At 41.9% G+C, this 16,420-nt stretch overlaps 1 long non-coding RNA gene across 1 annotated transcript in view; it reads left to right on the top strand.

The window, feature by feature from the left end:
- Positions 1-5,953, top strand: part of LOC140625341 (uncharacterized) — a 62,347-nt gene extending 56,394 nt beyond the window's left edge. Inside the window, exons 7-8 of the long non-coding RNA XR_012024698.1 lie at positions 3,053-3,243; positions 4,398-5,953. This is a non-coding gene — a long non-coding RNA (uncharacterized lncRNA). The remainder of the gene's footprint in view (positions 1-3,052; positions 3,244-4,397) is intronic.
- Positions 5,954-16,420: the final 10,467 nt, after the last annotated feature.

Raw genomic sequence — 16,420 nt, forward strand, 5'->3', positions numbered from 1 at the left:
ACTTCTTTTTACATGAGTTTTTATCCCAGGAATGAATGTTGTGATTACCTTTCACCATTGACCCATCTAACTAAATCTCAATTCTTCTCCAGTGTGAAGCAGCCTCTTTTTTTTGAGCTATAAGCTTTGGTTAATTCACAGCCTCTGAAGAATCTGTTGAGCATTTGAGTGCCATTCCTTATTGGACCTTGCTCATAAGCAATGGTAGATTGTAAAAAAATATTTTACTAAGTAAATTAAAAAATATAACACATCCATCTGAAACTCTAGGGGAAAAAATAAAACTAAATGTCAATGGTATTGCCACATAAAGTTTACAGTAACATGAGCCTCTGAGTTCACAGGCAACCTGGGATTTTGGCAGAAATGCACTTGGAAGGGGGTCTTGGGTCATTCTACTCATATCAACTCTATCAAAATTAGCAGATCTAAAAGCACAGAATGTCTTGACAGCCCTGATTTTTTTTTATTAAAAGCTTCCCTTAACTCTCTGACTAGATGTACTATTCTCAACGGATCCTGGTGGCACCAATGGTTCAGATTCTATAACCTGGCCCTTTTAATTAACCTGTGCATTGAAACCATGTCTTGGCTGTGGAGACATAATTTGCATTGGCACCACCAGTGATGAAAAGAAAATTAATAACTAAGCTTTAGAGAAAATATTCTTTTTAACAGATTTAACTAATTTGTATGTAATTTGCTCTTAATTCCATTTAAAGAGTCAAAGGAAATCTCCATGCATACATACAAAAAAAAATTATGAACATGATAAAAGTAAGAAATTTGAACAGTGAATAATTATCCACTGACTATTAAATGTTTCTTTCTGTAATCTGTCAGACCCGGAGCCTTCACCCACAAATTCTTCCCTGGCCACAAAAGAAGCCTCAATAGTATGATAAAACATATTAAATGAAGTCTCTGTATCGAATAAACAAAAAATTCCATCTCCTTATTTGAGAAGTCTAGTTTATTAAATCATGAATATTTCTCATCTAGAGAAAAACTGAATATTTACACTCTGCACTACAATTTAACAATTTGGGTAAGAAAATATGTTTTCCATCTGTATTTGCCAGCAAATTCTGAGCTTCGATCTTATTATCTTTTCAAAAGCTAAGGCTCTGCTCTTTATTTTTCTCGCTATCCTATTCCATGACTCTTACCAAGCTAAACTTTTCCCTTTTAAAATACCTTTTCTGTTGTCTACTACCCAGGCTGCAGATGAAAAAAAAAAAATCCATGAATTTACAATGGTAAAGAATTCTATTTACCAAAGAGCAAGAAACAACTCATCTTGAATGCCTTGGGTTTTTTATAAATATACAGCACATTTTTATTTTACTTTTAGAAAAAAGAAAATAATATAGTATCTTCACATTCACATTATGCCATGCGACAAAAGTAATTCCTAACTTTCCCTTCTATTCAAACAAGTTTTCTATTAGAACTTCTTCCTGACTATTTAAACATGTTTAAACTAATGGTTTTCTGTAATTGGTCTTTTTTCTTTGGAAACATACCGTGCCATTGTCAGTTTTTAAAAAGAAGCAATTTTCTGACTTTTGAGATTGAGCAGGTCAAGGAAAAATTACTACTGTTGAAAACCTGTAATTAAATAGGAAAATGCAGCTGCATTTATGAGAAACTAAAATTAAGTTTATTCTATTAATTCCTGATTCTGAAATGCTATTTGAATTTTTGGTTAAGGTTACATTCAGAACCATGTCTTATCTAGCTACTATCCTTGCTGATTACTTTTAATAAGTAACATGTAGGAGTATAATAGTCGTATTCTTATGGAGAGATAATTCTGATCACTTTCTTTTCTTCCTTATCATTTTCAGAAGTACTCTTAAATGAACTAATATTCTCTACCAATTTGCAGTTATTTTTATTATAATTATTCTGAATAAATATGTTCCCCAAACGTTAAAACTGTATATTCAAGAGATACATGCTAAGCACTAATCTTTATAACCCTAAAAAAAGGCTAGTGTTTAGAAAATAAAATAATCTAAGCTTTCTTTTTTATTTATTTCCATTTTCATTATTTTTTTCTAAACGTGATATATACCATTTTATCACATTAAACAATACTCATAAAGAAGGGTTTACTAAGAAATCAAACTGATCGTTGAATTTATAAGATTACCAAACCCATTTCCTGATTACAGGTCCTGTATGAACAATTCGTCAAAGTAGGTTATATTTAAAGAGTTAAAATATTTTGTATAAACACAAGTCTAATAAACAAATACAACCATTTAGGACAATTTAAGAAGTCATAATATTTGTCACTGCTTAATTTTAATGGTGCGTTTTAACAAATCAAGATAAACACCCTTTAACCTCCCCTACAAAACTCTTGGATTGAAATCTGAATAACATTTACATAAAATTAGGTATAATGTGAAAGCTTTATTAAAGCAAGTGTATGATACTACAAAATTATTTATGTTCTAGAATAGTAGTAATCTCTATTTGAAAGCTAAAGCTGAATGTCAGAATAGACATGAATTTTGTTACATCCTTAATCATAAAGCTGATATTTTTATAAGGATATTTTTAAGTGGCACAGTAATATAAAAAAGAAATAGTACTTATTTAACTGCAAATATTTCTAAACCCTTAGGCTTTGAAACTTATTTCTACTTAGGGGGGAAAAAAAACTTTTTTTCTGGGAAAGAATGTTCTGGTTTTGTTTTTGCCTTTGTTTAGATTTGTTTTAAACACATCTTCAGCCAACGTGTGGATTTCTTCACTGTGGCTACAGACCTGTGTGATACTTTAAAACTGCAGTACAGTGGCGGGGAGACAGATACACACAAAATATATACTTTTCACTAACAACAGATTTATGGAAAGAAAAGTAATAGGAAGTGACAGAGGTATATGTTTTTTGTAGTATTGAAATACTACAATAAAACTTAGGGCTTTAATGAGCAAACTCCTCTTTCACATTCCCGTTCAGTCCTGTTACCTGTTTTGTTTGGTCATTTCTGTTCATTTGTTAATGTGCTAAGGCTCTTGGAATTCTATTTTCCAGATGCTTATATTCCACAGAGGAAGGGAAAACCGATCCATGAAGTTGCTATTTGCATAAAATGCAGAAGCATCTGTCACAGGCTCCTTCCTGGTTGAGTTTGGCATCTAGGGATCGTGCAGCTGCTCTGTCTCAGCATTAGGTTCCCAGGAAGGCAAAGAAAGTCCCCAGTGAGGACAGCGTCGAGGGGCAGGGTGAGAACCCGCTCGGATCACAATCGGCATATTGACAATTATATTTCTGATAGGATGATGACATAACTGGCCCTGTCACACGCATACACACACTCGTCACACAAACTAGCTCAGGTTCAGCCTGAGAACCATCGTAACTGACAACACTTCCCTGTAAATATGTTTCTTATCAAGGTCATGATGAATTAATCATAATCATGTTGCATTTCGTTAGGTAGCACAGAGGGTGGAAATTTTAAGGCAAGATTAGGGTTATTTACGGGGCTTGATTTTAACGGGGATTCTTGCTTTGGTTTGGTTTGGTTTTGTCTTGTTCTCTCTTACACCTAATTAAAATCCTGTGAGTGTGGATGTCTTTCTGCCCACTTCACATGCACACGGAAGATTGCTTCCGTTGATAAAGTAAATTGTAAAACCAGGATGGCTCAGATAAACTTTAAAGAAGTCCATTTCAGTTTCATTCTTTTGCACACTTACTCCTGCCTGACACGCAAACCAACAATTCTAAGTGTCAAGGCCGGTGACCAGAAATATCCTTAACCGGCTATAAAATGTCTGTTCCTGGGTCATTGCAGAAAACTAGATACGGTTTTCCATGCAGAGGAAGATAAACCGATTCAAAGCCAAAATTATTTGCAGTCTTTTCTACAGTACCTGGTAAATCTATCTCGGTGTCTGGGGTAGTATGCTACTTAGAAATAGTTTTTATTATTAGTTTAATTTTTCAGGGCCGAATGTTCACTATTCCCTGTTTCCTGCGGATAGAGTTAAAACAATCTGTCTGACAAGGTCTTTATGAGTCAATGGCACAGAGAAACAGGCATAGTAACCAGTTAACAAATTCAGACTTTGTAATAATAACAGTTCTTTATAACAAACTGGTATAATTGGACTAAAAGTTTCTCTGATGCAAGTTCATCAGTAAGCAGTAATCAGATAGGAGGCTTCTCTGAAACTTTTCTGATTCATAAATAATATAGTAGTTTACAAAGAGGAAGTTTGTGGGAAGCAGCAGTAAACAGTCTCGCAATCCATCTGTTATTATGGAATCCAGAAGAGCTGAATCAGGATCCACGTTGTTTATGATATAAAAGATGCTTGGGAAATGTTGCTGAAATAATTATTAACCAAAATGTCATGTTTTTATTTTGTAGAAGTCGGAGTCATATGGATTGCAATGAAATGTACCCACCTGTGTGAATAAATGTATGAAGTTTACCTGGATTGATTATTTAGTAGGATACCAAATGCAGTTTATAAAAAAAAAAAAAAAAAAAAAAGGCCATTCCATGGCAGGATCTATCCTCATTCTTTAATTATTGGTTAATTTTTAAAGTTACTTTCCAATACGTTCTTTTTCAAGTGTTACGTGACTTCTAAGAGTGTGGCTTCAAAGTGCCATATAGAATGTGCTTAAATTCAGTCTTTGGCATGTGAAATTCAAATAGCCAAAGCCAGAACATCTTTCTACTCCCTAGTCTCCTGACCTTAACCTCACCCCATTTTTCCTCCTCACTATGTTCCCAACACACGCGCACACACACACACACACACACACTTAAGTGAAAGGAAAGGCTGAGTGTGAGAGTTCCACTCTCTTTGCCCTCCGAGGCACTGCAATTACTCCTCAATTCTAACTCGCTTGATACTTACGTAATTTTTCTCAATTTTGGAAAGAACAAAACCAAGAAACGTGTTAATGCGAGGGAAATTCAACAGTGAGGCAGGCTTCGTTTCAGATTTACTCTAAATGAGATCAAAGTGTCTGTTCTCGCACAGCTTTTTTGTTCCCAGCACGATGATGATCTACCCCACCGGAGTCAGGGAAGCCACCGCAGATGGAAGACGTGGTCATATACAACCAGAGCGGAGGGGTGTTTACATCCTACAACAAAGGCAACGCAAGCATTTCTATACTTGATACCTAAAAATGTAATACAATTCATCTGTCATCTTAATCAGCTAGAAATAGATTTTGCCCTTTTTGGAGAAAATGAACTAAAACCTAACCAAGAGAGAATAAGGGCAGTGGTGCGCATATTGATCTCCAACATCTACCCTGTTGCACCTTCCTCGTTTCAAATTACGTTGGAATATTTTGTTGTCCTTTACAGAAAAGCCGGAGAACAAAAACCTACACATAATCTTCCCCGAAGTACATGCTGCCGGCAGAACCATACAGAAACCAGCCTGACACATTTTGTTCCTGATCCGTTCCCCAGACCTAGGCGGCTCTTTTCCCTGCAAACGTTGACAATAGTGCCATCTCCTGGCCCCGCAAATACAGTGATTCCTGTGCTCTACTTAGGGCAAACTGTTGAAAGTTGGTTATTCGGATAATGGATCATCTTCAGCTAGGTTTTCCTACGCAGCCAAACGCTGCTCGAAGTGGGTTGTTGTATTCATTTAATGAATTATTTCCTCTTATCATTTGCTCACTTGAGAAATGTTTATTGACCTCCTAAGAGATCATAGTAAATGGAGGAGATTACTTTTAGTTATATGTATTGCAGATTTTTGTTTCTCTTGTTACCTATTTTTAGTGATTATGTATGTACGTGTTTTACACACGATTTTACATCGGTAAGTTACTGCTGTGCCTCTGTAACAAGTACCGGGACGACTTAAGACCTGTCTTTCCTTTTGATTGTGTAATAAATACACCTGGGCCAGTAGAAAACACTTTGATTGTCTCTAGCAGCCGAATTATTTTCATTCCCTTTTCCCACTTTCCCCTTATCTTTGATTTCTGATATTTTACCTTCACCTAGGCCTAACTCCTCACTTTATCCTCAGAACTGCTTCTCTGTACATAGCTCTCTCTGTGTCTTTGCCAATCGGTTTTATTTGATCTCCCCGGGACTGTAGGTGACATTTATGTGAAATTCATTTCGTGTTTTAATTCTCACTCTCCTTTTCTAGTGTTGCTTTATTCCTCACAATCTTTTCACGGCTCCTCATTTCAACCGCTGTTGTACTTTTCCCAACGCCGTCCGAATTAGTAAAATTTAACAATCGGTAAAACGTACGTGAACAGCTCTAATTGCTTTAAAAATCTCCATAGCCACAAAATGCTAGCTGCTGTTGATGAACGTTGGAAGCAAAGCTACATCTTTGCATGTACATTCGGCAATAGATAAATAGCCAAAATAGCAATGTCTCTTTCAACCTTTCAATATGTTCAGTAGAGCTAAACACCAAATGGAGTAATGGTAACAGGCAAGGAAAATTCTGTATCCTCATAATGATTTTAAAAACTACCCCGGAGAGAGGAATGGCAGGGCTTCGGACTCGGGGCTCAGCAGACAGACACTGGCTGACAAATCAGTGGGTGCCCGGCTGGGCAGAGGAGCCCAGGAAATGGCACAAGTGAATGCAAGGCTGTTTCAGGGACAGGAGGCCAGAGCACATGCAAATTTCCCAACCAAATGAGTTACACAAAAGACACTTGAGCTTTTCTTACACAGAAAAAAAAAAAAAATGTTTTTATTTTTTTGGTTTTTTTTTTTTTTTTTAAGTACTGAGCTTGTCAAATTTTAATCAGGGAGATAGATGAGCGACAGATGAGAAGTAGTAAATGATGAGAAAATCTAAGTGGGCAAAAAGAAGCAAGTGGGAGTGGAGAACAGGAGCTCACCCGGGGAAGCGGGGTGGGTGCCTGGGAGGAGGGAGCACAGGGAGGGGAGGGAAGGCACCCCCCCCTTGGAAACCCAGGCTGAGGCTCTATGCAACCCTGTGCTGGGAGAAAAGGCCCCCGGGCACCACGTGTTCAGGAGGCTCTGGGAATCCAGACCAAGATGCAAGGGACAAATGTGACTTCAATGGCCAAGGAGTAATGCAAGATCCCGTGGGTGCCAGCGCTCAGCCGGGACACGTCCTGGAGGGCCTCCTGCTCCACAGCCAACGTGGGCCAGCTCTGCTCCCCAAACAATCCAGGACTTGGGTTGCGCATTATGGTCACCTGGGGAGCCACCTGAGGGGTCACCTGGGGAGCCACCTGGGGAGCCACTGGGGGTCACCTGGGGAGTCACCTGGGGAGCCACTGGGGGTCACCTGGGGAGTCACCTGGGAAGTCACCTGGGAGTCACCTGGGGGGTCACCAGGGGGTCACCTGGGGGGGACGTCCGGCTGCGTGCTGGCTAGCCACTTGCACAACCCACTGGGGTCCCACAGGCATTAGTGCGTGTCCCTGATCCGCAGGTGCTTCCCGTGTGTCCCAGGCCGTGGGAGCCCCTGAAGTGGGTCCCGCACCCCCGGGGGCCCGCTGCGGCCCTCCCCGCACCCTCGGGTGCCAACACAGCTCTGTCCAGTGAAAGTAACAAACACTGGCCCCGTGGTTTCCACCGACCCTCCCTCCAAGCGCTTCCCTCGCCGGCTCTGAGGGCAACACTGGCACTTCCCAATCCTCGCCGAGGAGGAGAGCTCGAGCAAACCCCTCGGCTCAGCGCCTGCCAAACAGCGCTCCAAAAATGTCAGCCTCTATTATTATCCATTTATTCATGAGTTAATTCCCTGCCAGCATAAAGGATTCTTTTAAAGGCTTTTGTAAAAGAAAAGTATCGAGAGCTTCATCCCAGTAGCCTGGAAAGGGGAAGTTCAAGAGACGAGTGCAAGAAGCAATCTCGTCTTAAAGGTTAGTGCAACGCGAAAGGGCCTTGGAAGGATGAGGTGTTGGTTGCAAACCCAAAGGCAGCTACACACCTTCTGGTTCGAGCCCACAGCCTCTGCTCAAAGAACGTGAGATTTAGGAAAATTGACAGACAATCCATCAACTGTTTGGAGAAACAGAAATGAGCTGCGAGGAAGGGAATGTTATTGCAAGTGGTGACCTTTGTGCCCCAGGCGGCCCCATCAGCCTGCACGAACCCAACCTGCCTGCTGCACGGGGATCCTAGAGAAAAGGCCCCCATCTGGAGAGTCCCCAGAAGTTGCCCTGGGAGGCCAGCCTCCCAAGCCACACTGGTTCACCCAGGAGCCCTCCTTCTGTCTGGGTCCCTGGGGCTAGAAATTCGAATTTGAATCAGAATAGCAAAGCACCTCCTGGAAAGACAGTCCCTGATTTCTGCCCCTGCCTGAGTTTTGGGCAGCCCGTGCAAGTTGCCCAGTTGCAAAGAACTGAGTTATTGCACCTGAAGGTAGGGGTGGGCACAGCAGCAGGAATGTCGGGGGGCACTGCCGGGGCAGAAGCAACTGCACCGTGCACCAGACGCCTGGGTATAATTGAGTTAAGTGTATTATCTTTAAGCCCGCAAAGTCTGAAAGGCAAATTAACCTAAGAGGCCCTCCGTGAGCATTATGGAAGGGTAAAAAGCAGATCGCACTGGGTAGGAAGGGTTTCATCAAAGGCCAGGAAAGCTAGATGATTGGCCATTATGTGTAAATTGGAATCTGTTTTCACAATAATCAGCTTGTTAATTTTCCATGAAATTATTTCAAAGAAATTTTAGCATTTCCTGAACTCTCTTTATTTGCCTCCATCCTTTTCTTTCACCAGATGGACATAATGTCAATGTTTAAAAGGAAGTATTTATGCCTTTCTTTCAGCAGTTAATTGCTACCTGTCAGGCAGTTGAAGATTTCAGACAAGTCTGAGCAGAGTAAAATGTGTAGCCTTTCAAGGCAGAAATTCACTCATTCAACAAATGTGTATTAGGCATCTCGTGTGTATAGGGCTCCACGGTGGTCTCTCCTAAAGCCGGTCAGTGGACACCCCAACAGAAGAAGACCATTACCCTCTTCTCCATATTAAACTAACACAAATAAGAAACCAAGTCGTTATGGGCTGAACTGTGTCCTCCCCAAATGTATAGGTTGAAGCCCTCGCCCCCAGGACATCAGGATGTGACTGTCTTGGGAGACAGGGTCTTTAAAGAGGTGGTGAGGTTAAAACGAGGCCGTTAGGTGGCCTTGAAGCCAGTCAGACTGACATCCTCCTTAGAAGAGGAAATGTGGACACACAAGGGGACCCCAGGGTTGTGTGCACACAAGGAAAGGCCATGTGGGGACACAGAGAGAAGGGCACACCTGCAAGCCAAGGCCGGAGGCCCCAGGGGAAACCCACCATGCCCACAGCTTGACCTAGGACTTCTGGCCTCCAAAACGATGAGATAATACATTTTTGTTGTTTAGACTGCCCAGTCTGTGGCATTTTGGTGTGGCAGCCCCTGGCTAGATTATAACACAAGCCAAACATCTCCCTGGCAAAAATGCTTTCGTTCTCTTCCACGCCCATAACAAACTCCAGTTCTTTCAGGTTCCATTCCGTGTCCTCTTCCTTCCAGAAATCTCAGCCCTAAATTAGCCCCCGAATCCCTCAGACCAAGATGAATACTACTCTTTGCCTCTAACAAAGGAAACTGAATGTGTGTGTGTGTGTGTGTGTGTGTGTGTGTGTGTGTAGTAAATAGCCCATGGCCAAAAACTATTTCTTAATGAGTTACAGAGAAAGAAAAAAATGTTTGAAAAAAGTATGTGACAACTTGTTACATTCTCTTAATTTGCTCTAGAGTGAGTACAATAAAGTAAAACTTCATTATAACACAGAATATGATTTGTACAAAATACTACTACTACTTGCGCGTTGAAAGATTAGTTTGCCTGGATCCGGCACATGTGTCATATTTCTGGAAAGTCATTTGACACGAATCAGTCTAAAAAATAAAACAAGCAGGTGCATAATATATTACCCAGAATAAAATAAACATGGCTTCATTTTTAAGTGCCAGAGTTTATTTCGTCCATTAAATCTCCATCAGCTGCTGCGTGCCTGGCGTAGAGGCCTGGCGCCCTCTCGTGTTCACTTGGGACAGGTTTGCTCCTGGAACCTGAGCAAGCCCCCCCCCCACCACCCCCAGCATCTCTCCCAATCACCAAAAATTGCCAGAGAACAGCCAACAGAAATCAAGCTCCCCTTTGCCACATGAGTTGTTATCAGTCATGAAAATACTGAGCGGCTACAACAGACGGTTATGAAATTTCAAGTTTTAGATAAACCTTTCTGTAGCCGTGTGACTCTCTGCGTATCCGAGCTGTCTCCACTGTAGGTTATTAGAGACCAAGGGTTTTTGGCCTGCTTTTGTAGTCAGCAGGCATGCATACCGCTTTGTTGATCCTTCAAAATGTGACCTCTAACTCCGATTTTGTTTCTCCAAGAACCCTCTAAAAATGATTACTTTTACTCAGCTTTCCCTGAGAAATATTACACAAAATATTTTCGCGATTTAAGCCATAAGGCATGTTATCTGTAATGACTATATCTGTACAGTTTTGTTTAAGATGCCAATTGTTAATGTCGCGGTTACCATCCCCATCAAAAAGATGAATAAATACAAGCAAATTGCCAAAACATGACCTCATGCAGGCTGGTTTAATCTGTTGGTGATTACGGTACAAAAGGTCACGTTGCACATTAAAGTTAATTTCCCCAATTCAAATCTAATGGGCATCCACCTTGGTTAGTTCCTTGTTTTGTGTAGATACCATAAAATATGAATTGGCACCTATATTACATACCATATGAGCCTATCCTTATTTCTCATTACTAAAATCAAACAGCACACATCAAAATCTAACCACCCAATTTATATTGACACTGTACTCAGACATGGAACCATGTTCATCTAGGGCATGAGCTTCGTCCTCCTATAGGCATCATTAAATTCCCCAAGTGAAACTTAACTCCAAAGGCAAGAGGACGGGCAAACTAACAAGGGCTATTTCAGAAGCTTCTGGAAGATGCAAATACCCTGTAAGTCCTAAAAGACACCGGCAACCGTTGAGAACAAAGAGAAGCAATTTGAAGCTGATACCAGCAACAGCAGCTATGAGGCTGCGTGAGACCATCTGATATACAAACAGAAACAAGAGTTTTGATCAAACTGCCACACGAGCCGGGGACCTTGGTCAGATCTGGTCGTTTCTCTGAACCTCAGTATCCTTGCCAGCGAAATGGGGAGAACAAATTAAGAGTTGCTAACGATACAGCAAATAAGAAAGGGTACAAGTAAGAAGACACGATGGATTAATCCGTGCAGTTGAGATATTTAATACAGGCCTGGAAGCAACTGCGCTAATGTCCTCATTCTCGGGAACACGGCTATAGTTTTGCAGGCCTTGAGAGGAAGTCTGAGGTCAGAGGCGAGCGCAAAATTATCGAGACAGACGTAGGAAGTTCTGGTCCCGATTCTGGAGAACAACTCACCAGCACAAACAGCCCTAGGTCACTTCTTCACCCTCGTGAGGCACGCACACACACAGGCACACAGCCATGCACACGCATCCAAGCACACCCAGGCACACACATCCATGCACACACAGGCACACAGATCCCTGCACACCGAGGCACACAGGCCATGCACACACAGGCACACGTAGCCATGCGCACACACACATACAGGCACACACGCACATACATCCATGCACACACAGGCACACGTAGCCATGTGCACACACACATACAGGCACACACAGGCACATACACACATCCATGCACACACACAGGCACACACACAAAAGGCTCCCTACTCCTTGTAAGTCAAATACTGTAATATAGATCGTATCTTCACAGTATGCCTCCATTATTTTTTAAAATTGTCTTTTCAATGATTAAAAGAAACGTGTAAAGATTTCATTGAATAACTGTTTCCCTCCATCTTCCCTCCCTTTCTTTCCTCCATCCCTTCCGCCCAGATAGGAGTTTTGGCTGAGTATTTTAATCATTAGATTTTTCACCATCTGGATAAACAAGTAATAATGCAAATGAGCAATGCAGAGAATTGGAGGTGCCCTAAGGAGCCCTGAAACCCAAAAGAGTTGAATTCTTCAACTCTGCATCACTCAGAGAGCCTTCCCCATTGATGGAAAGAATTTCTCCATCTTTGGAGTCTCAGAAAACTTTGTTCTTGCCCTTATTAAAATTAGAGTCTGATTATATTTGCGCACATGTATGTTTGAGCAGGACCACAAGTTCCCTGAGGCCAGGAACTGTGTCTTAGGGTCTAGATAAATCATCGGGGTGGGGTGGAGGTGGTGGTGTCGAGAGGGTCCTAGCAGGAGAACCCAAAGTCCTGGCTAAGTGTGCTGTGTCCCTAACCCCTGAGGCAAGTTGAAACATGGCTCTGAACCCCGGATTCCTCCCCTGTAAAGTGGGCTAAATCTCTGTCCCTCAAGATGGTAGAGAAGATCAAACAATATGCATGAAAGCAAATTTTGAACTGTGCGGCACTAAAAAAATACCTTCATTTGACAAGTTTTAGGACAATAATAGGAGCCAAACACAGATATGTAAAATCTTGCAATTATATGAAGCACTAGAACTCCCCCTTTTATGGGGAACACAGAAAAAAGTGCAGCAGGTAGTCTATAACGGTGACTTTCATGTGTCAAGTTGGCTAGGCTCTGGTGTCCAGGTCTTTGGTCAAAGACCAGACTAGATGTTGCTGTGAAGATATTCTTTAGACGTGATTTACATTTAAATCACTAGACTTTGAGTCAAGCAGATTAGCTTCCAAAATGTGTATGGGCCACATCTAATCAGTTGAAGGCCTGAAAAGAACGGAAAGACAGGCCTCCTCCAGCAAATGAATTATGTGAATTCTGCAGCAAACAATCTTCAGCCTCGAACTGTAACACTGGCTCTCTTGGAACTCCAGCCTGCCAGCCCACCTTGCAGGTTTTGGACTTGTTGGGCTCCATAATCACATAAGCCAATTCATTAAAACAAATCTCTTTTACACATATTTACACATCCTATTGATTCTGTTTCCCTGGAAAACCCTAACTAATACGCACAGGCATATGTATTTTACACATACACTTGCATGGAGGTATGCAGTGTTTTCATATATACACATATATGTGTTATATATAGTATATGCTCTATATATGTGCATATGTTCTTATGCACGTAATTCTGAGAGAACCAGCCCTAAAATGCCCTTGGCAAGGCGACAAGACCTACTGTCCCAAGGAGGTAGGAGTTAGACAAGAAATAAGGGGTAGTATCCATCTCCGGGCCTGGATAAAACTGTGGCCTGGGATCATCTGATTCAGCGGCACTTGCACTCCCGCTCCTCACTGCCAGCTACAAAGTTAATGTGGCTCCTTCACCTGTCATTACACGCAAACTTGCCCGTCCTCTCTCTCTTCACTCTTCCTCTTTAGTCTCCAAGCCCCTTGCCTGACGTTCCGTCTCCCTGGCAGCCTGGTTCCCGTCCCCCTCTCTCTGCAGCCTCCCTGCCAATCCAAACACCCCCTCTGCAGAGGAACAGCATCAGTCACATCGCTGCTGCTTCCGACCCGCAGGTGGCCGTCATGGGCCTCCCCTTTGCCCTTCGCCACTGGCATTCTTTGGGCACAGGACCACTTGTATTTCCTCAACCACATCCTGTTGTCGTCCACTCCACACGTTCATGTACAGGGCTCCTTCTTGGGGTGGTCTTCTCCCCTTGTCTGCTCCGCATCTCTTGTCCACCAGTGCAACGTGCTCCCTCGGGGAGGCCCTCACTCCAAACCCTTTGCAGTGGCATTCATGACGGCCCCTTACTATAGCAATCAGCCCCATTTTTACTCACCTGCCTCCAAAGCACCTGGCCTCCCTGCCTGGCTCACGGTGTGCCCTCCCTGAGCAACCACCACTTAGAAGTGGACTTAATGCCTGGGATGCGAGCCCAAGCTGCTGCCCTGACTTACTGACCTAGGGCGAGACGTTTTGGGGATGAGGAAGGTTTCTGTACTCCTCTGGCTGGAGCCAAAGGAAAGATTTTTGAATCTGCCTTTGCGGGGAAGTCAGGAAGCCTGGAGCTAGTGATCTGGTGACTGGCTGGCTGGGACAAGGGCCCCATGGAGTGCGTCGGGCTGAAAAGAGATGAGGAATGCAGAAATGTGGACAAGGTACAAGAGGGCAGGGCAGTATGAATGAAGTGAGAAGGTTGATGAGAAGAGGATGATGAGCATGAGGTTAATAACGACAGCAGCAGAATAATAATGAGCAAGACTGAGGCAGAATGAACGCCGGCAGCTCAAGACTAGCAGGCAAAGACAGAAGAAGCAAATAGACCTGGAGAAATTTGTGCTGATAGGAAATGAAGTGACAACAAGTGGAGAAAAGGAGTGTGCTTTTTCCTAACCAGTAACTCATTTTAAAATGGTAAAAGAATTTGCTATTGATTTTTATATTCATCTTAGAAAAACTACTTTGGGGGGGTGCCTGGACAGCTCAGTGGGCTAAGCATCTGCCTTGGGCTCAGGTCATGATCTGGTGTCCTGCTCTGGGCTCCCTGCTGAGCTTCTCCCTCTCCCTCTGCCCCTCCCCTGGCTCCCGCTCTCCTGCCCTGTCTATCCTGTGCTCTCTCTCTCTCTCAAATAAATAAATAAAATCTTAAAAAAGAAAGAAAGAAAGAAAGAAAGAAAGAAAGAAAGAAAGAAAGAGAGAGAGAGAGAGAGAGAGAGAGAGAGAGAGAAAGAAAGAAAGAAAGAAAGAAAGAAAGAAAGAAAGAAAGAAAGAAAGAAAGAAAGAGAGAAAGACTCCTTTGGAAATGATGATGAACCCTAAGATGATATAATATGATGTTTTCTTTGAAGTTTCCATGTTTTTTTTTTTATGGTTGTCAACATAAATTACATTGTTTATTATAATTTTTCTTTTAAGACACACTCCTAGAACATGTTTCGGAATCCGGTTTTGAAAAAAATTAAATTATCTTAAATTAATATAAAGGAAGAAAGTAAGAATATTCAAGAAAATACCAAAAAGGAAATTCAATTCAACATTTTTCTACGTAACTTTAATGAACTCTAATAAAGGGATGATTTGTAAAATCAATAATCTCTCTCTTGCCTGTGGAATCAAATTGGTTCAAAAAAGAAACCAAACTTTTTACATTAAGAACAACTGGCATACTAAAATAATGACTTATAAGTACTAACATGTTCGCCTGAAACTTTAGACACCAGTGCGGAACTCTCAGGCCTGGAAACTCCACTCGGCCCCGGGAGGGAGCCACTGAAACACTGTGGGTTTGGCATCTCACATCAAGCCAATCCCTTTGCTATTTGAGTTCATTTATTCTTGGCAAAATGGAACTTCCTGTCTCTAAGAAGAAAGATTTTTAAAGTCTCATAAAAATTATTCCAAAGTTTTCTTGGACTTCAAAAGGGTCTTATGAAACAACATTTTTATTAGTTAAATTTATGGAATATGGTACATAAGGATTATATTTTCCTATATCTTAAATAAGTAACAATTAGGACTAAACCAATGGGATACAGAGTTTGGAGATGGTTGGCAAGGAAATCCCCAGGGACCACTTTACTGTGAGTTAAAGAAAAACACGTACTTTCCGAGGAGGGAATGTGTTCTCTCTCTAGGAACTCCAGAACTGGGATGTGGCCCCGAATTCTTCAAATTATCAAAGTCTAAAGTGTACTACCAAGGGAGGCATCCTTACACTAAGAGCCACCAGAACTTCTGAAGGTGAAAGCAAAAAATGCCTGTCTACTGGCCTTTTTGTTAACTAATGTGACCTGTAGCCAACACCTATTCTCATGGGAACTTGCCTTTTGGAGGCAAATAACTAAGATTCTCTGTGTAATGACTGTCATCAATTCTGTCCCAATACCAGGATGCAAAAAGAATCCCATAGCCCCTATTGCTGTCATTTTACTCAGTGGGCCACATCTTCAAGACATGGAGAGGTAGAAAGTTAGCTTCTCAATAAAGAGTGAGCACAAACAGGAAGAGCCAAGGTCTGGACAGAGAAGCCAAAGAAGTTTGTGGGCCACCCAAGCTCACAATGTGGGCAATCTCCAGGGTTGGAGAGAGACCACAGGATGCTGCTCAACACTTCCAGATGGCTAAGCAGGTTGATTATTAATTTTATATTTTGAATAGTAGGTGAGGTTGGACATCTTGGAAGGTAGTCTACCAAATTTATTTAACATAATAGATCTTTGTTAACCAAGCATTAATTATGTGATTTCCTGAAGTTGCCATATTGCTTAGAAAAGCAAAAGTCATCAAAACATTAAATATTCATTAATAATCTGACCACAAATAAGAATGTCCTCATTCTGTGATACCTGGGTGGCTCAGTGGGTGAGCGTCTGCCTTCAGCTAAGGGCATGATCCCAGGATCTGGGATCAAGTCCCACATCAGGCTCCCTGTGAGGAGCCTGCTTC

This window comes from Canis lupus, chromosome 36 (assembly GCF_048164855.1).
Source record: "Canis lupus baileyi chromosome 36, mCanLup2.hap1, whole genome shotgun sequence".
Lineage (NCBI taxonomy): Eukaryota > Metazoa > Chordata > Mammalia > Carnivora > Canidae > Canis > Canis lupus.